General features: G+C 42.3%; 1 pseudogene; it reads right to left on the minus strand.

The window, feature by feature from the left end:
* Positions 1 to 16,871: 16,871 nt before the first annotated feature.
* LOC126459147 (5S ribosomal RNA) lies at positions 16,872 to 16,989 on the minus strand (annotated as a pseudogene).
* Positions 16,990 to 20,888: the final 3,899 nt, after the last annotated feature.

Genomic DNA, 20,888 nt, shown 5'->3' on the forward strand with positions numbered 1-20,888 from the left:
AACTGCCGCCCGCGGTGGCCGTGCGGTTCCAGGCGCTACAGTCCGGAACCGCGGGACTGCTACGGTCGCAGGTTCGAATCCTGCCTCGGGCATGGATGTGTGTTATGTCCTTAGGTTAGTTAGGTTTAAGTAGTTCTAAGTTCTAGGGGACTGATGACCTAAGATGTTAAGTCCCATAGTGCTCAGAGCCATTTTTTGAAATGTGTAGCTACCATTTTTACACCGCTTTGTTTCAGCAAGTTCTGGAAATGACACGACTGAAATTCTGAGATAATGCATTTGTCTTTTCTTATTGACTGAGGGACAAGTTCGAATAAGTCGTCCTTGGAACGAAGAAGTGACCGTCATCTATATCCTTCTCCATGTCGTCAATACGCGAGTGGATGGAACCTCAACGCACTTAACCCTAGAACAGGAAAGGGGAAGAAATGTTACATTCCTACTAAACCATCGTAAAGTTTACTACTTCACATTTTATTCAAACGAAGTCATAGTTTATAGGTTACGCATTAGTTAATTACAGTTGTTAGGTCTCCAGTGTTACGCTACATATCAAATTAAGCACAGAATTTCTTGTTTCGTATTACTGTAATCGTAAATTTTGCCAATGTTTAGTAATCTATGGTTAACAGAAGCTCGTATATGTTGTGGCAACGTGAGCTCCTTGTTATACAAAAAAAAGTTTTTCAGCTGTAGTTTTGAGGCGAAAATATTATATGCTGTCGGTTTTGAACCTAATGTGTTCCATCATTTTGCATCTTTATTTGAATAAGTTTCAACTCCTGTACATAAATCTGTATTGCTGTACATAAGCACGAGCTTCAAACCGATGTACCTCCCCATCTGCTTCACTGTATATACTCTTACAGCGGAGACTGCGCCAGGTAATGACATTCCACTCCCATCGTAATAGTATTTTCCAGAAATCTATTAATTATTTAATACATGTTACGTACACTGCAAACTATGCAAAAGCAGCGAAAGCGTTCGCGCTGTTGTAGCGAAGTATTCCACGGTTTTTATATAAGGGAATCATGATGAACTTCGGTTCATTTAACATTCTGAACAATGTAATCATGTTTCCGTCAGCAAATAAGTATTCACATTTAAAAAACATAAACGTGTTTACACACAAAAATGAACATAAAACTACTACTTTCTGCTATGCTATAATACAGTGATTTCGAGAAGGAATGGCAGTATTCATAGATGAGACAGAAACCTTCATTCGAAGCAAACCCTTGTACTGCAAGTACTTTGCTCTCGATATTTTTTGAGGAGGTAGTGTGGACCAAAACTAGAAAAAAATGTGGAGTGAACATGGGCTCGAAAATGCTTTCCTTAAGAGCTACGAGAACTTGTTCCATAGAAGAAATGTGTTTCATGGTAGCGAAGATGAATACATGCTCAAAATATGGAAACCAAAGAGCTTGCCGTACAAGACACATGTTTCACAGTATCGAAGATGAATAAATGCTCCTACCCGTTAAGGTATGCATTTTAGAACCTATGTTTACTAGACATTTTTGTTTCGAATGGTCATCCCATTCCCGTCCCTCAATATTGGCCATTCTTCCTGGGACATCTTGCATATCACGTCTACATAATTCGAGGCTAGTAAACTCTAAACTGTAAAACGTCCCATGGTTTGAATGATATTAGTTACTGCTTGCGTTGTGGAACACATGATTATTTTAGTGAGAAGCTATTAAATGTTACCAAGGAGACGATTTTCGTTCCAGCAACGAAGACGATCCTTTCCTCGTCGAACTGTTAATAATTAATGCTTGCGTTGTAACATGGAGCTGATTCGGCGGGAATGAGAAAACATAGTAGGGGCGCTAATAATGCTCAGGTCACAGGAAATGGAGGGAGGGAATGTTGTATTTAACATCCCGTCGACATCGAGGTCATTAGGGACGGATAACAAGCTCCGATTTTGTCAAGGATGGGGAAGGAAAGCGGCCGTACCCTTTCAAAGGAACGAAACCGGCATTTGCCGGGATGGATTTAAGGAAATCACGTAAAACCTAACTGTGTATGACCGGACGCGGGATTGAACCGCCGTCGTCCAGAATGAGAGTCCGGTGTGATAACCAGTGCACCACCTCACTCGGTTCCAGAGGGAAACATTGGTGCGGAACAGACTACGCGATGGAACTCTTCCGACTGCCTATTACTGTGATAAAGGGCGAATGGCTTTCGTTTGCCTTAAATTACTGAAATCCTAACACCAATGAGAGAAGTATTGTAATGAAATCTGTAAAATTTTCCTACGAAAATCAAAAATTCGAGTGACTGCTAGAACTCGCTTTTTTCATGAATATTAACACAGTAAAAATTTAATACGCTCAAGTGTGAAACATATCATTTCCTGTATAGTAAATGCAGTTGTGCAGTTGCGAGAGATTAGTGCATCGGATACAGAAGTTCTTAATTGAGCCTATTGCCATCGTCTGTACCAGCTGTAGGTCTGTTCAGCAGACAGATTCGTTCAGCTACGTCATGAAATGTAGAATAACAAGATGTCACCTATCAATTAGGCGTTATTTATTTCATGATTATTCTGAAGATTTTCTTACTGTTTTGTAAAATAACTCCTTCGTGTGAAAGGCCCTTCAACACTTGGCATTTTTGTAACGCTGTCATTGCTTTTGATCTCCTTGTCCCCCAATGCACCCCTAGCTACCACCCTCTCCGCCGAAGGCAAAGCATCCAAATAAAAATAAAACTGTATACTGCATAACTCAGTTTCATAACCTTAATATGGTGAAATTTGCTAAGCAGACTATGTATATTCTCATTGCTGCTTCAGTCAACGCCGATAAAAAGGGTTGTGAAAGACTAGACTATTGGTTCGTCACTAGAGAAAAAATACGAACATACTCATTCACAACCATACAGCACATTAAGTGTTTATACGAAAGGAAATGCTTCATATGATATGATCTGGCAATTAGTAGGCAAATGCAATGTCCACCAGCCATTTGCAGATTTTCTGTAATAATCTAGGAATTGTTGGAAAGGGCACTGTCTCTTTGATTCTCAGCATGCAGTATTTTGGTCAAGATCATTAATATACTTTTACTATATGCTTTTTTGCAATTCAGGCATTGCTACTGAGAGTAAAATCACATGAAATTTGAAACTGGTTAACGACTGTGCAGATAAAGACGTGCAGTGATTACTGCAGAAGCCTTTGGCACCTTCAAACAAGTTATATTCAGCAGTTGGTGTGCGACATGGATTCAAAATTTTTAACTAACTAATAGCTTGTTAGGATTTTACTTGTGGAAAGAGTTACATAGGTGGTATGCGTTGTTGCGCTCCCTTGTGCAGTTGCGAGAGATCAGTGCATCGGATACAGAAGTTCTTAATTGGGTCCATTTCCATCGTCTATACGAGCTATAGGTCTGACCAAAGATGAATCTCTCCTGCTTGTCACACAGGTAGCGAAGAATTGTGTAATATTTTAGTCTAGTGCTGTGGGTCATTTCCGAGCCATATTTACAGTAATACTTACTTAATTTGTTATATTAATTGATTAGAAAGGCAATTATTGTAAAATAAACAAATTTCTGGCTACATAATTTCAGGTTTAATATAATTTCTTATACAATGATAACTTAAGATACTAAAATCGTATGTCTATGAGTTATGAAATGACGAAAAAAATTCTCTGCTGACGTTCGTTGTCGTGGCAAACAACTCACTGATGTACCAGCGAGTTGTGACGAAGATTTCAGAAGTACCTCAGAGCAATCATGTACTGGTCAGTCACAAAACAATACGTCAAACTTGCGTATCACTCGTCAACACTTCTCACTGCGTCTTATACTTACGTTGGTACATTATTACTAAAAGTGAAAGTAAACCATATCAGCTTACCTCTTTTCTTGAAGGGAATTCCTGCCAGTACGATTTGTTGAAATACCAATAAAAATTAATAGAAAACTTCAGCATACCAAGCATTCGTCATAATTTCTCACGGTGGTTACAGTAATGTTCCGATAATAATAATATGGAACTGCTTCTCCATCTCTTAGTACATCTAGGAGAAAGTCGGTGTGTAGTCATCTCATCTAATCAAGTTAATGTACAGAATCACTAACTGCAAGAAGGTTAATAACCTCTAAATAAATGAATTTCAACATAGCATAAGCTCAAAAATGTTTTTTAATGGAAAACACGGCAAGTATAACGACATTCCTCAGTTACATAGTCCTCTCCTATATCCACTACCACACAAATTTTCCTTCAATTGAACCATGATTTTTTTTACTATATTCTACGAAATGTATTTCTTAACCTCTTCAATTAATAAATAATTACAGTCATTGCAAAAATTACTCTCCTTGCTTACACATCTTACCCTGTAGAAACCACTTAAAAGGAGGGAATGCTTGAATGTACGATTTTATAAAACTACTGTTCACAGATGTTATTATACACAAATTAGCAATTGATTAATGGCTGATACTGATGGTACCTCTGAATCTTTTCTGTCCTTTTACACGACGCGGAGTCGTCCGGAGGGTTTCGCCATCTGACATTCTTCGTTAGAAAAGATACCGCCTGGTTTCTTGCGGCTCTTTCAGAAAGCGCCGTCGTCTGCTAGCTTATTAGACATAAGTGAAACAAAATACAACAGCATCAATATATGCTCCTAGCAGTTCATCCCCTTCTTTCAAGGTTTTTAACCTAACTCCAATAACAAATCTCTCATGTTCATGTTTTTCACAATCAAACAGCACACGTGTAAGATCAACTCGAAATCACCGAAAAAAAAGACAAATAAGGTGAAATGAAGAGTGCAGGACCAATCTGAGCAAACTGCAGTCTTACAATAATTCACGACGAAACAGAATCGTCTAAATTATGGTGATTCAAAATTCCTATTACAGGCTTCTTGGGATTGTAGAGGGAACTTATGAGATGAAGTACTCGTAAGGAACAGATGTACGGAAATATACCGTTTGAATATGAAATAAGCTCCACGGTACACATACAGCGGTCACAATTAGCTCTGACCTGCCTACTGTAGGAGCACACGCAGTATGCAGTGTTTCGCCTACCTGATCTCGGCTTCTCTTCTACATGACGAAGGCTGTCTCTTCAGAGTCGCGAATGGAGAGCGTCTGTGGAGCAGCAGAGCCAACCCACCTACAATCGAACGTCTATTTCCTCGCAGCCGATGTTGTTGTTGGACGAAGGTGTTACGTGATGTCATAATTACATCAAGGACTGACTGTTATATAGTTAGAGAAGGCCGAAATGCACGCTATAAGCTCACGCAGGATGGCGTGAGGTCTGAAACAGGATACGGAATGAATGCTATAAAGAAAAGTACGTAGCTGCTGGAATACTTAATTTTAATACATCATTTGTATACATCGTCCTTGATGAGACATACTTCATACGATAACTATCAATTGCTATGGCGCCTTGCTAGGTCGTAGCCATTGACTTAGCTGAAGGCTAGTCTAACCATCTTCTCTGCAAATAAACGAGGCTTCGTCAGTGTTGCATCGCTAGCTAAGTCGTCCGTACAACTGGGGCGAGTGCTAGTACGTCTCTCTAGACCTGCCGTGTGGTGGCGCTCGGTCTGCAATTACTGACAGTGGCGTCACGCGGGTCCGACATGTATTAATGGACCGCGGCCGATTTAAAGCTACCACCTAGCAAGTGTGGTGTCTGGCGGTGACACCACACTGACAAAGGCGCCCTCTGCCCAGCTTGTGTGCTTAACGTGAAGTGGGGGATTTTAAAGTGATCCAATCTTCAATTTCATTTCACACCCAAAACGTACATTTCCGGTCATGGGTTCCTTATCAAAACGACATGTAATAACTCTGCTCTACACTTATAGTTCTGTAATAGGAATTTTGAATCAACCTGTATAGCTGTATCTCCTTGCTCATGAAGGCATGTATCTGTAAATTTCACAGCATTAGTAACGTGACTTTTGCAAGTAAGTGTAACATTGGAACTGTTTCTGCAATAAAAAGAGATAAAATAAGATGATATTAAATAACAAATCACATTTCATAATAATTCTGAAAATCAATTGAAAAGTGTCATTATGCCTGCGCTTGATAAAGGGGATTTTTAATATGCTCTCATCGCAAAGAAGGAAGCAGAATCTTGATTTACATAACATTGTGACGTTTTTCGTAGCAATTACAGAGAGAAAATGGATCCATTATCTGTATCTCCGTCACTTCATAACATTCAGTGCCGTGGTCAGCATATAGCTCACGTTGCTTTCGATATTTCATACAAGAGAGGTATTATTTAGGTACAATGAGATACAAATATTGCATTCTAAATGGAATTAATGATGTGTATTTATTACTTTCCATGGACGAAACGTAAACATTGAATCGAATGCCAATATAAATTCACGGTGTGCGACGATATTTGCTGGTTTACGTCGCAGCAGTAATTTCATTTCGTCGGTCCGTTGAGTTCGTCATTCAGGCACGAACGTGGCAGCTATTTAACGTGCCGTAATAGGCAAAGCCGAGGCTCCGGTACACAGATTTTATTCACAGGCCGAAGCCTGCAGCACCCGATACATTTAATTCCAAAGGCATCGGCCGTGTACTTATTACCGGATATGACCATCTTTCACTGTTACACTACGGGAAGATTTTCGTACGTTTGGTTATACAGCGGTGGTAGTGTTAGTTTCCATTTATTTACAATGTAAGGAAATAAAAAACTAATGATACGACATAGTCAGAAATGGCAACGTCAACAGAAAACATAATGTCGAAAGAGATCTTTCCTTACCAGTCAATTCAGAGTGTGCCCTACCGCTGAAGTTTCAAGAATTCGGTATTCCTAACGCACAGGACCCGAGCCGTTCTCTAAATCAAAGGCCAGTAACAGTTGACTGTTAAAATATACAGGGTGATTTTTCCCACCTTGTACAAACTCTAGGGATTGATCGACAAGAGGGTAAGGAAACAAAAAGATCTAGAGAACATATTTCCGGAAACGCATGCTTTCCATACTTAATGCTGCAATTTTTATTATTAGAACGGAATCTGAAGTGAGCGATAGTTCGACACGAACATTAGCCTACTTAGCTTATTTTAATTCGCTTAAGTCGTATGGTATTATATTTTTGGGTAACTCTTCCCATTCTAAAGGGATATTTTTGGCTCAGAAACGGGCGGTTCGGGCAATAAGTGGTGTAAGTTCACAAATCTCTTGTCGACCCCTGTTCACGAGGCTAGGTATTTTGACATTGGCCGCTCAATATATATATTCCTTACAGACATTTCTTCTAAAAAGTATTATCTTATTCCCCAGAATAAGCAGCTTTCACTGGGTTAATACTAGGCAGAAATCAAACCTTTATTTGGATCGGACTTTCTTAACTCTTGTGCAGAAAGATGTGCGGTATACCGCTGCATCCATTTTCAATAAGGTACCATTCGAATTCAAAAACCGTAGCAGTAATCCACGCACTTTCAAATCGAAACTAAAGAGTTTCCTCATGGGTAACTCCTTCTATTCTGTCGAGGAATTCCATGAATAATTAAGCTAATTCTTGTATTGTTGACTGCGTTTACTTAAACTTATGGATTGATTTTTTTCGGGTTCATAAAGATTTTATTTTTAAGTGTTATTACTTTTATGTTGTAATTTCATGAACTGACACATTCCATGACCTTGCAGATTTGCTCCTCAATTTGGTCCTACGGAATTTGATGTCTAAATAAAAATTAAAATAGAGAGCATTTATTCAGTTATACATTGTTACAGAGACTGTGGCCTAATACGCGCCCTACCATGCAGCCATGTGATGACAATGGTTTCCATGTGCATCAACGAATGCACGTACGCGCCGTAGTACGTTCTGTCTTTCATGTTCATATCGGTCAGGCTGCATCCGAACACTGTCAGATGCAGCATGAACACTCTGTTCCAGTGTCTCCACATCTGGAATGGGTACACCATACTTTTGATATGGACCCATAACCAGAAACCGCACTGGATGAGATACGATAAACGAACAGGCCATGTGATTGGACCCCCTCGTCCGATCAAGGAAGACACGATTGAGATGCGTCCTGACGTTAACGCGATGTAGGCTGGAGCACCATCAAGTGTCAGACACATAACCCTTCGAACCATCAATGACACTCCTTCCAGCTTGGGAAGCAAAGTCACCCGCAAGGAAACGCCGGTGGTTCCGGCCTGTGGCGACGTGGAAAGAAGACTGGTCCCAAAATACGGTCGCCAGTTATCCCGACCCACGCATTCCGGCTACACCGATGCTGATGATTCGCTGTCACCATAACATGGAGTTTCTGCAAAGTATCCCACAGATGACTGTTATGAACTCTGAAGATACCACTCCGCCTAAAGGTCGCCTCATCTGTGAATAGGTTGGATAACACGAACCCCGGAATCGTAATTGCCTGGTGAAGAAACCAGTGACAAAAGTGCTCCCGATATGGGAAGTCTGCCGCTAGTAAGCCTTGCACATGCTGTAAGTGATATCGGTAGTAACAACTGTCATGGACGATGTTCCACATGGGTGTCTGGCTTACCCTGTACTGGCGGGCCAACTGCCTGGTACTGACAAGGCGCTCACCTTCCATAGTGTTAATCACATTTTCCACCAGGTCTGGTGTCCGAACATTTCGGGTACCTCTTTCATGATATCCTTCTTCCTAGAACGGCCCTGTCTCAGGCAAACGGCGAAAGACTGTTGCAAACATTGAATGCTGTGTCTGTTGTCGGTAGAGATAGATCTCCTGATACAACTCGCTGCCCGCCGCCAGTTGCCATTTGCCTTTCAGTATGTAAACATCGTGTTGGCAAGCTCTCGATTCGAATACGGAACCATTGTGTACAACACTGTACCACCTCCACTAGAAGGTGAGTCAACAAGAGAAGTGAATCGGAGACAACTTTACCAATTACGGCGACAGAGTAGGACGCTAGGTTGAAAATGGTTCAGATGGCTCTAAGTACAATGGGACTTAACATCTGAGGCCATCAGTCCCTAGACTTAGAACTACTTAAACCGAACTAACCTAAAGACATCATACTCCCATGCCCGAGGCAGGATTCGAACGTGCGACCGCAGCAGCAGTACGATTCCGGACTGAGGCGCCTAGAACCGCTCGGCCACAGCGGCCGGCTAGGACGCTATCGCATGACCTATGAGGAAAAGTACCACCCTCTTGGAGGAAACCACGCATACTGTATGTGTGGCTGCATGGTACAGCGCGTATTAGACAGCAGTCTCTGTAACAAAGTATGATTGAAGAAATGGCCTCTAGGATGGAAACCATGCATTTCCTGACATAAGTTTATTAGACCCTTTTTGTTGCGTATCCCCTTATCGATCAACCCCTAGAGTTTGTACACGGCGGAAAAAATCACCCTGTATTTACTCTTGCAGGTAGAAACATTAACGTTTGAACTTGTATTCATTAAATTCCTAATCAAAATATTCAAAAAACTGATTTAGAAGAGCATACGCCTTTCGGTCAATATTAGTACCTTGGGTGCTTTCTAATGTGCGATTATAAAATATATCTTGGCGTACGCAAATGCAGCGTTATGCACCACTTGGAGACCTCGCGTTCCGTATTTTGGGCACAGTTTCGTAAGCTGAGTTCAAAACAGATGGCGCGGATACATTGCAACACTGCTGGCAGTCTGGCTGTAAGTTCTTGAAGTGGAACGTGTCACGGCGTTGACATTCTATTTTCGATGGCTTTTCTATGTCCTGAAGAGCAACGTACGAGAGACAACAGCGGCTGTATCAAAAGACGAATGCTCTCGCATATGCTGGTCGAGAGGGTAAAGGTGACGGTTCGCTATATTGGTGGTTGCGCTCTTTCGATTATGCTTGCACCAAAAAAGTAGTGTAATCTGTTCGCACAAGAGATCTGATCCACAACGTTCACCTCACCATATGTCACTATCTATCAAATGCCCTGTCTTCTCAACTTCGTGATTTCGTAGCATACAGGCGTATCCATTTAATCACTTCAGTCTGTCAATTATTTCCCCAATATCTGACGCAGAATGGCATGAAAAACATGTGTGCGTTTTTCACATGCACTTATCGATCCAGTTCTGCTGGCACTTATAAGACTAAATTTTTAGTGGATATTGTATGCTATGCTTCCAGTGGATTGTTGAATCAACGTTGAAAAATTGTAGTGCACACAGATCCATGCGTGAGCAGTCTCGGTGCTATTCCTAATCAAGAAATCAGTTCAACTTACCTTTAGTGGCGGTTTATCCACAAACAAAGTTTTGGATCTTCTTCATTAACATTTTCTTAGTGTTTTGCTATGAACCATGTTCTCTGGAAGGTCGCTATAGAGTAACCGCATTTTCAAAAATGGCTCAAATGAGTCTGAACACTATGGGACATAACATCTGAGGTCATCAGTCCCATAGACTTAGAACTACTTGAACCTAACTAACCTAAGGACATCACACACATCCAAGCCCGAGGCAGAATTCGAACCTGCGACCGTAGCAGCAGCGCGGTTCCAGTGTGAAGCCACTAGAACCACTCGACCACAGCGGCCGGGTTATCCGCATTTTGTTTGAGTTCTTACCTGAACTTATTTTGTATTGGTACTGCACTCCAACGCAAACGTCGGTCTCTTATGTTGCGTGATCTTTGTCTTTTCTTTGCTGGTCAACTGCCACTTTTTGTAACAACCTGATGTACACTCAACCGCCAAAGAAACTAGTATAGGCATGCATACTGAAATACAGAGATGTGTAAACAGGCAGAATACGGCGCTGAGGTCGGCAACGCCTGTATAAGACAACGATTGTCTGGCGCAGTTGTTACATCGGTTACTGCTGCTACAAAGGAAGGTTTTCAAGATTTTTGTGAGTTTGAACGTGGTGTTATAGTCGGCACACGAGCAGTGGAGCACAGCTGCTTCACCGAGATAGAGATGAAGTGGGAACTTAACCGAACGATCATTTCGTGAATGTACCGTGAAAATTAGGAAACATCAAATCTCCGATATCGCTGCGGTCGGAGAAAGATCTTGCAAGAACGGAACGAACGACACTGAAGAGAATTCTTCAACGTGACAGATGTGCAGCACTTCCCAAAATTGCTGCAGACTTCAATGCTGGGCCATCAACAAGTGTCAGCGTTTGGCTTTCGGAGCCGAAGGCACACTCGTGTAACCTTGTGACGACACAGAGCTTTACGCGTCGTCTGGGGACGTCAGCACCGATGTTGGACTGTTGATAGTCGGAAACATGTTGCCTGGTCGGACAAGTCTCGTTTCAAATTCTATCGAGCAGATGAACGTGTATGGGTATGGAGATAACCTCATGAATTCATGGACCCTGCCTGTCAGCAGGGGTCTGTTCAAGCTGCTTGAGGCTCTGTAATGGTGAGGGGCGAGTGCTGTTGGAGTGGTATGGGTCGCCTGATACGTTTAGATACGACTCTGACAGGTGACACGTACGTAAGCATCCTGTGTGAACACCTGCATCCATTCGTGTCCGTTGTACATTCCGACGGACTTAGGCAACTCCAACAGGACAATGCGACACCCCAGACATCCAGAAAAGCTACAAGTGGCTCCAGCATCACTCTTCTGAGTTTAAACACTTCCGCTGGCCATTAAACTCCCCAGACGTGAACATTATTTAGCATATATGGGATCCTTTGCAACTTGCTGCTCAGAAGAGATCTACACTCTCCTGCTCTTATGGATTTATGGACAGATATGGTGGATTCATGGAGTCAACTCCGTCCAGCACTGCTTCAGACAATAGTCGAGTCCATTCCACGTCGTGGTGCGAAACTTCTGTTGCTCGCGGCGAACCTACACGATATTTAGCATGCTCGCGGGGAACCTACGCGATATTTAGCAGGTTTAACACTTTCTTTGGCTCTTCAGTGTATTTTCGCAAAGTTCAGGACCTTCTCAGAATTCAATATGATGTCGACAAAGTCAGATTACTCCTCTAAACACAGAAAATTCACTACAGTGGACATGTATTGGATGACCGACGTTTTGAGAATCTATTGATTCTACTTTTCAAACATGGAGTACACACACGTGTACATTCTCGCATACTTTCAATCATACGACAAGTTGACCAAATAAGCCCATCGTAAAGCATAAAGGACCCGCCCGGTTGGCCGTGCGGTCTAACACACGATTTTCCGGGCGGGAAGGAGCGCCTGGTCCCGGTACGAATCCGCCCGGTGGATTTGTGTCGAGGTCCGGTGATCCGGCCATTCTGTGGATGGTTTTTAGGCGGTTTTCCATCTGCCTCGGCGAATGCGGGCTGCTTCCCCTTATTCCGCCTCAGTTACTCTATGTCGGCGATTGCTGCGCAAACAAGTTCTCCACGTACGCGTACACCACCATTGCTCCACCAAGCAAACATAGGGGTTACACTCGTCTCGTGTGAGACGTTCCCTGGGGGATCCACCGGGGGCCGAACCGCACAATAACCCTGGGTTCGGTGTGGAGCGGTGGAGGGGTGAAGTGGACTGCGGTAGTCGTCGTGGGGTTGCGGACCACTGCGGTTGTGGCGGGGACTGAGCCTCTCCGTCTTTTCTAGGTCCCCGGTTGACATACAATACAATACAATACGAAGGTTAACGGTGTGGCGTAACATTGAATGCAAGTATTACATGTATAAGAGATTGCAGTGTTTGTGTTGCTAAGGAATACGGTATGTGTAAAATTTGCACGATGGGCACGAGTGCGAGGTGTGGAGGTGTGGAGGTTGCAGTGAATGCAAGTATAACATCTATGCAATACTGCAGTGCCTGTATTGACAAGGAGAGAGGTGCGACTGGGATTTGCATGATGTGCACAAGAGCGTGTTGTAGGCTTGTGGGGTTGGTGTATGGGGGTCTCCGCGTGACGGGGCTTGGATCTGGCCGTGGGGTGTGGTTGGATGGCAGTGCCGGTTGGGGTGGCTACTCGGTGCGGATGCCTGTGCGGGATTTGCTTGAAGTGTGCGAGTGCGGGCTGTGAGCTTGTGGGGTAGGTTGGGGCGTCGGCGTTTGGGGTCTTGGGTTCGGACATAGGGAGTGCTCGGGGGACACTCTGTGCATGCAGGGTCTGGTCTTCAGTGCGGAACCGGCATAAATTTTGTGTCGTTATTCCATTACATTATTGAGGGTTGTTGATGAATACAAGATCTGTTACTATACAGGGTGTTACAAAATGGTATGGCCAAACCTTCAGGAAACATTCCTCACACACAAAGAAAGAAAATATGTTATGTGGACATGTGTCCGGAAACGCTTACTTTCCATGTTAGAGCTCATTTTATTACTTCAAATCACATTAATCATGGAATGGAAACACACAGCAACAGAACGTACCAGCGTGACTTCAAACACTTTGTTACAGGAAATGTTCAAAATGTCCTCCGTTAGCAAGGATACATGCATCCACCCTCCGTCGCATGGAATCCCTGATGCGCTGATGCGGCCCTGGAGAGTTTCGTGTTGTATCACAGCCGTCCACAATACGAGCACGAACAGTCTCTACATTTGTTACCGGGGTTGCGTAGACAAGAGCTTTCAAATGCCCCCATAAATGAAAGTCAAGAGGGTTGAGGTCAGGAGAGCGTGGAGGCCGTGGAATTGGTCCGCCTCTACCAATCCATCGGTCACCGAATCTGTTGTTGAGAAGCGTACGAACACTTCGACTGAAATGTGCAGGAACTCCATCGTGCCTGAACCACATGTTGTGTCGTACTTGTAAAGGCACATGTTCTAGCAGCACAGGTAGAGTATCCCGTATGAAATCATGATAACGTGCTCCATTGAGCGTCGGTGGAAGAACATGGGGCCCAATCAAGACATCACCAACAATGCCTGCCCAAACGTTCACAGAAAATCTGTGTTGATGACGTGATTCCACAATTGCGTGCGGATTCTCGTCAGCCCACACATGTGGCGGTGAATCGAGGAAGTACAGAACATACTGACGAAGCTAAAATGAGCTCTAACATGGAAATTAAGCGTTTCCGGACACATCCACATAACATCTTTTCTTCATTTGTGTGTGAGGAATGTTTCCTGAATGTTTGGCCGTACCTTTTTGTAACACCCTGTATAATAATTTAATGAACTTCGTTCTTTTCACTGTGTCAGGTCAAACACGTTCGGTTGGCTACAGTCACGAGGATTTCCACTGTCAAATTTCTCATAAAGATAATAATTTATTTCACATACACACTTCCTATCGAATGAAATTTTACTGGTTTAATAATGACATTCATGGGTGTCTGAAGAAATTTTTGCAAGAGGGATAAGATTCAAAAGTTGCCAGTTTTTATATAGCTTATTCTGTGAATCTGGAGACATATCATGTCCAAACAAATAAATATGACTACAAGCACACTAAATTTATTGTGTCTCAAGAGATCGGTAGTTGTCTACTTTATATTTTTAAGGTAGATCAATTTGGTACCTAAACAATAACGATATTTATTCAGTATATGCAAATTACATTTTTATGTGATTAATATTAATATGAATATCACCTAAATTAATTCAGTTTGAAGTTACATCCGCTTACGATTAAATCTAGCCCATGAACAAAAATGCAACATTAATAGACTTCGAAATCTTTCGAAGTGGAGGAACATGGAATAAACTTTAAAAAAGATTTATCCAACTCTGAAGCCAATAGGCCTACCCGACAATTCCAAGAAAGAGAACCGATTTCTGTTGTTTATTACACACAAACTATAAGTGATAGAAAAACATTGTGCATGTCACTGGACAGAAGAAGGTTCAAAGTTTTGATACAGATGCTCTGTTGTTCCTTTGTAGCAATTTGAAGACAACGCAGTGAAATGAATCATTCTCTGTGTTGCAATTTGCACAAAGGCAACCCTTTGTTCAAGTGCAACATGCATTCCGCCATGGACTGAGGAAAGAGAGGCCTCTGCACATGCGGACTTAAAATTGGCGTATATAATTCTTGAAAGTTTGTTGTCCCGTCTACGGCCGTTCTCTTCGAGATCTACGAAATAGAATTGTTGAAGCAGTCGACTCATTAAACAGGGACTTGTTGGTTCCTGTGTGGAATGAAAGGGACCACCGTCTAGTTTCTCGGGGAACACTTGGTGCTGATGTTGAGTGTACGGTGTAGTATCTTTAAGAACATAAAACTCTGAGCGTTCCCCTGTCGAGTGACATGTGCAACCTCTTTCTCTGTCTCACAATTCGTCTGTAATAAACAAACGAACTCAGTTCATTTTACGTTTGAATTACCCTGTACTTCGTTTCCTTATAAACTGATTGATAGATTCTTTGTCCATTTTTCGAACGAAACACATCACTGATTCTGCGTATCAGAAATCCGACAGTTTGTTGGTAGATTTTTGGTGGTAAGCGGCATTAGATCTCTACGCATGCCGGCCGGAGTGGCCTTGCGGCTCTAGGCGCTACAGTCTGGAACCACGCGACCGCTACGACGGCAGGTTCGAATCCTGCCTCGGGCATGGATGTGTGTGATGTCCTTAGGTTAGTTAGGTTCAATTGGTTCTAAGTTCTAGGCGACTGATGACCTCAGAAGTTAAGTTGCGTAGTGCTCAGAGCCATTTGAACCATTTCCTCTACGCACAGCTCATGTAATTCGGGTAAATAACGGACGGCTGATTCGCGTACGGAGTGATGGCACCCGACAGCGACCCAGACGGCTTACATTGGATTTAAGTCGGGCGAATTTGGTTCCCTAAACATCAACGTGAGTTCTACACAATGCTCCTAAAACCACTGTACCAATGGTTCCCGCTCCGGGACACTGCGGAAAGATAACATCTGCATCGACGAAAACATCAAGCATGAAGGAATGCAGGTGGTTCACAGCGGTCAGTTTATCATTGATTACTACCACAGATGCCGTGTAAGCGCAGGACAATGTCTCCCACAGCATAATACTGCTCCCAAGCGGCTGCGTCCGTGGCGCGCTGCACGTTCCGAGCCACCGTTCACCTCGCCGTTTGTGGAGACGAGCAGCAACCTGTTGTAGCAAAAATATGATTTACCCGAAGAGTCGACACGTTTACATTGATCGATGGTCGAATCTCGATGCTCCCGCCGTCACTACAATTGTAATTGACGATGTTGGGTCAACATAAGAGTACGTGGGGATGGTGTGCTGCGGTGCTCTATGTTCAACAATGAACGACGAACGGTGTGCTCCGAAAAACTTGTGCGTGCACCAGCACTGTGCTCTTTCGGCAGAGATTCCACATAGCACCATTTATTCTACTTTACAAAGCCGATAAGCCTCCGAACCCCACGTTCTGTGAAGAGTCGTGGGCGTCCTACCATTTAGGGCCTAGTGGTAATTTCACTGTCCTTCTACCTGTTTCCGTAGATACTCACGGCAGTAGCACGTGAGAATTCAACTAGATTCGCCATTTTAATGGATTTCCCCTTTCTCAGCCCATATCTTCGCTAGGGTGATCCCGCGTCCGTGTCTGCTCCGCTTACAGTATTTCTGTTACAGTATCACGTGACACCCCCCGTCCACCGCCCGCAACGAGACAATACGGCATCCAACGTTGCTGTGGCCATTGTCATGTTTTGGCTCATCAGTGTGAATTTATTGCACCATCTTCCAGCTTTCTGTTATCTAGAAACTAAGAAACTAAACACCTCCAGAACAGAACTTGAAGGCCCAAAGGTACAGACCGGCCGCCATGTCATCATCAGCCCACAGATGTCAGTGGATGTGGATATGGAGAGGTATGTGGTCAGCAGACCGCTCTCCCAGCCCTAGTTCAGTTTCCGAGACCGGAGCCGCTACTTCTCAATCAAGTAGCTCCTCAGTTTCTCTCACAAGGGCTGAGTGCACCCCGCTTGCCAACAGCGCTCGGCAGACCGGACGGTCAGCCATCCAAGTGCTAGCCCAGCCTGACAGCGCTTAACTTCGGTGATTTGACGGAAACCGGTGCTACCACTGAGGCAAGGCCGTTGGCCTAGTGTCGATTGGCACAAGTGAAACTGAACAAAATGCCTCCAGAAAGCAAAATTTTTAGCTTTATTATGTGAATTGTACCTCGGGTCAATATATAACTAGATGAGTTTGGAAAACCACCGAAAATTAATCTTAAAATGGTCATTAGAACCAATATTTTGCGTTCTAGGAACCCACAAAGATAAACTTCGTCTCTCTCGTATATCACGTAATTGTGCAGCATGACAAGTGGAATGCCGAATTCGTAGCTTTGTTAATGCACGTGGCGCTATGCTCCATTCATAGACTGTGAGGATGTTCCAATCCTGGAGAGCACTTTTTTTTAATCCCAAATTTCACATATTTTTCTTTCTTCCAGAGCAGATACCGGTAATTTCGTTTTTCGACTGGTATGTTAGAGATTCAGTATAGAGGAGATACTTGCATTACAGCATGTGTGTTCTTCCGAGTATAGTACAGTAGCTCCGTCATATAAAACTGAGTGCAGAATGCGGAAACCATTATACCTTCTCCTTTTCCACAGACAAATGTAAGATAGAGTTCTGAACCCGTTGTGCAACTCGGATATGCCATTATGGGAACTGAGGATGGATGTGGTGGGCGACTACTGTTGCGATATTAACTGGCTGAGAATCGGCGACGGTATCTGTAGCCAGGATGTTAAGCCGGGTCTCTTCTGCAGCTCGATAAGGGCTGTACGGGTAAGAAACACAAAAAGATTGAAGAGATTATTTCGGAATCGTTATGTGAATTTCGTATCGATCTTGGTTACGGATCAGCGCCGAAATCGCCGCCGCATCAAAGAACAGGCATAATTTACCGCGGAAAGAGTGACAACAAAGAAAACCAAAGATACATAGCGATAGCTGAGCCTACAGTATTTCTCGTCGCGGTCGGCAATGTCAAATCAACAGTGTAGTGGAGTCGCAGACCAAGATTGCTAGAAATTCTAGACAGTTATGTAATGAATAAAACGTTGGTACTCCAATTTCAGGAGAGGACAAGTGCCCTCTCTTGCCTCCCCATCCCCTTCCCACCTTGCGAACGTCTATGATAAATTTCACTAGGCTAAATGACGGCAATGTTTGTGATAATGAAACGTCCCCTTAGAAAATTTATACATGACTGTGCTTAAACTGACACACAAAATTTTTTAGCGTAACGCAATCTGACTTTCAATAATCCCTACAAGAGAATGGCCCTGACTAAATTAACCTATACGTTTCACAAATCACTTACCTCACAAAAATCTTCGTTATTCGAACTACTGCGATACAGCGAGCGCCAATACTGCCAGCTAAATAAAAGATTCAAACTACTGATAGGCACAGTTAGTAAAAGAAAGATTTTGATAGAGAACAAACAATGTATTTACCTTAATATTGTTCAAAAGTCATTATATATATCAGTCCATGATATCCAATATTACAAATTTACTCTTTCTGATGGACACACGTTCAGATCGTCCGCTCTCAAAATTCCACCATCTCTCTCCCCACATCCACCACTGCTGGCGGCTCACCTCCAACTGCGCAACGCTACGCGCTGTTAACAGCCAACTGCCCAACACTACAATAGCCAATTCCAACAATGCCACCCAGCCACAGACTGCATACAGCACAGCCAGTGATTTTCATACAGAGCGCTACGTGGCAGTGGAGTTAGCAATATAAGAACCTAAACAGCCTACTTCCATAGGCTCCATGCTCCCCACAAAAAATTTTACAAACTGTTTTGGGCATTGGCCAATACATATTTGTTAAAATTTTTTCACAATTACAATAACAAAAAAATCTAATGCACACACTTATTGATGCACTGTTGGTCAAAAGCTAAAATTTTCTCACAGTCCATAAAGACAGTCCTGATCATTCATCACAGTAAAATTGCAGTGTTTTTGTCAAAGTCTGAGCAATAAAGGAAAATGCACACGGAAGTAGTGGATTTCCACGCAGTCTTGAAGAAGTAGTGTTGTCCTTCCAACGGAAAGACAGTGCTGACTCTTGACATGCAGACAGGTAATGGGCCACAACAGAGCAAACCCATAGCAGAGTCAGTCGAAGTTTTGAAGAATATTGGTAGACAGGTCGTCACAGAGCAGACCACTGTAGTCTTGTTAGAGACTACGGTATTGGTGGGCCACCAGAGGTGCAACCCACTGCAGTCCTTGTAGAAATAATGGTATTGGCGGGCCATCAAAGATGCAGACCCACTGTAGTCCTTGTAGATACGGCCAACAGTCATCTGTTGCGACTGTGCAGGTGCACAATCACCATCGAAGAGTCTTGCGGTCAATATAGCAAGTCCATAAACCACCACTTGTGCAGTCACAAAGTTTTTGGAATTGTCCTTAGAACCAGCAATGCTGTTAACTAGTCCCTTGCTGAATTATCAACACACGTGCTAACACTAACGGTCCCAACTTCTCACATATTGTGCATATACTATGACCAACAGAATCGTGTGCACTGAAATGAATGCTTACAAGTTACTTAATTTGCTGAACTGGCGTCCATTACAATTGTATAATGTGAGAATACAATTACAAAGATACAGAAAACGTCATTAAAACATTAAAACATACAGATAACATTTGTAGGAATACAGGTTTCAGAAAAGAATAGAAATAAACATATACATCAGTGTTTACAGGAATTATGACATAAGAAAGTATATAAAATAATCAGAATAGTTTTCGAAACATTAATTTCACACATGACCATTGAAACAGAACAGAATTAAAAATGTCTAAACATCTTTACAAAGTAAATAACATATTATTAATGCAAATTATATTTGAGGACAACAGTATTCCTCATCATAGTGAATGTAGCTTAGTAGAAAAATTCTACAACATAAATCGTATTAGCTAAACACATAAAGATAGAAAAAACACAAATACACTGGAGTACACAAACACATAGCAGAATAACACAGGAGGAAAGGACAGGGTTGGTTCTGAGTGTAACACTTGGTACTGCAGTCCAACCCAAAACTTCATTCCATAGATCATTTGTCTCATTTCAACATTTGTTTCCACCACAAAAATCCTATCCAAGCATGCTTTCTGTATTTATATGTTCACATATTTCTTACCTCATTATTTATTTTCCATTATCTTACCTCATCATCTATTTCCAAGAACATCCTACCTAAAGCTGTTTTCCCTAAACCTGTTTCCCTAAACCCTACTTTTTTGTTCATATCCTCTTTCAAAATACTTTTTTTGGCCAAACCATTTTCTTACAGCTTCTCAATGCATTTCTTCCAATTCATCACAACTCGTTCTCTTATATAGCTTACGCCATCTTAAGCTAACTTAAATCTACTGAGATCAGATGCTAAGCTAAGGGACGAGACAATGCAGCAGCACAAAACAATTCAGACAAACAGCAATGACAAAAAAATGGAAATTGGCAAAACAAGCAGCAGTATATCTAAATTAGCAAAGCACATGCAATATTACAACTAACATAAGGCAATGTGCAGCAAATAAGAAAAATAAATCAGTAGGTAAAACTGGATTAACAGAGTAATAAAAAGTGAAATTCAGTAGCACTATGCCTGGCAAACAGCAGCAGCAAATGTAATAACTTATATCTAAACATGAAAAACCCACAAGCAGAAAAAATAGTACACAAAAGACAACAATGCAGATAAGGGAAATGTATATTCACATCTTAATGTCCATGTAATTAAAGTGTTGCACCACAAAAATTTATTCTACAAAGAATTACCAAGTATTTCAAAAGAAAATTATATGTGCAGTTATTGTTATTAGTCCCTTCTTGTTGTTCTTTCCTTTCCAAGTTCTACTTTTTCGAAGAATGTGGATCATAAAATTATTACTTAATAAATCTGTTGACAGAAAGTGTTCACATTAGCAAATGCATTTAATTT

Source organism: Schistocerca serialis, chromosome 2 (assembly GCF_023864345.2).
Source record: "Schistocerca serialis cubense isolate TAMUIC-IGC-003099 chromosome 2, iqSchSeri2.2, whole genome shotgun sequence".
NCBI classification, from domain to species: Eukaryota; Metazoa; Arthropoda; class Insecta; order Orthoptera; family Acrididae; genus Schistocerca; species Schistocerca serialis.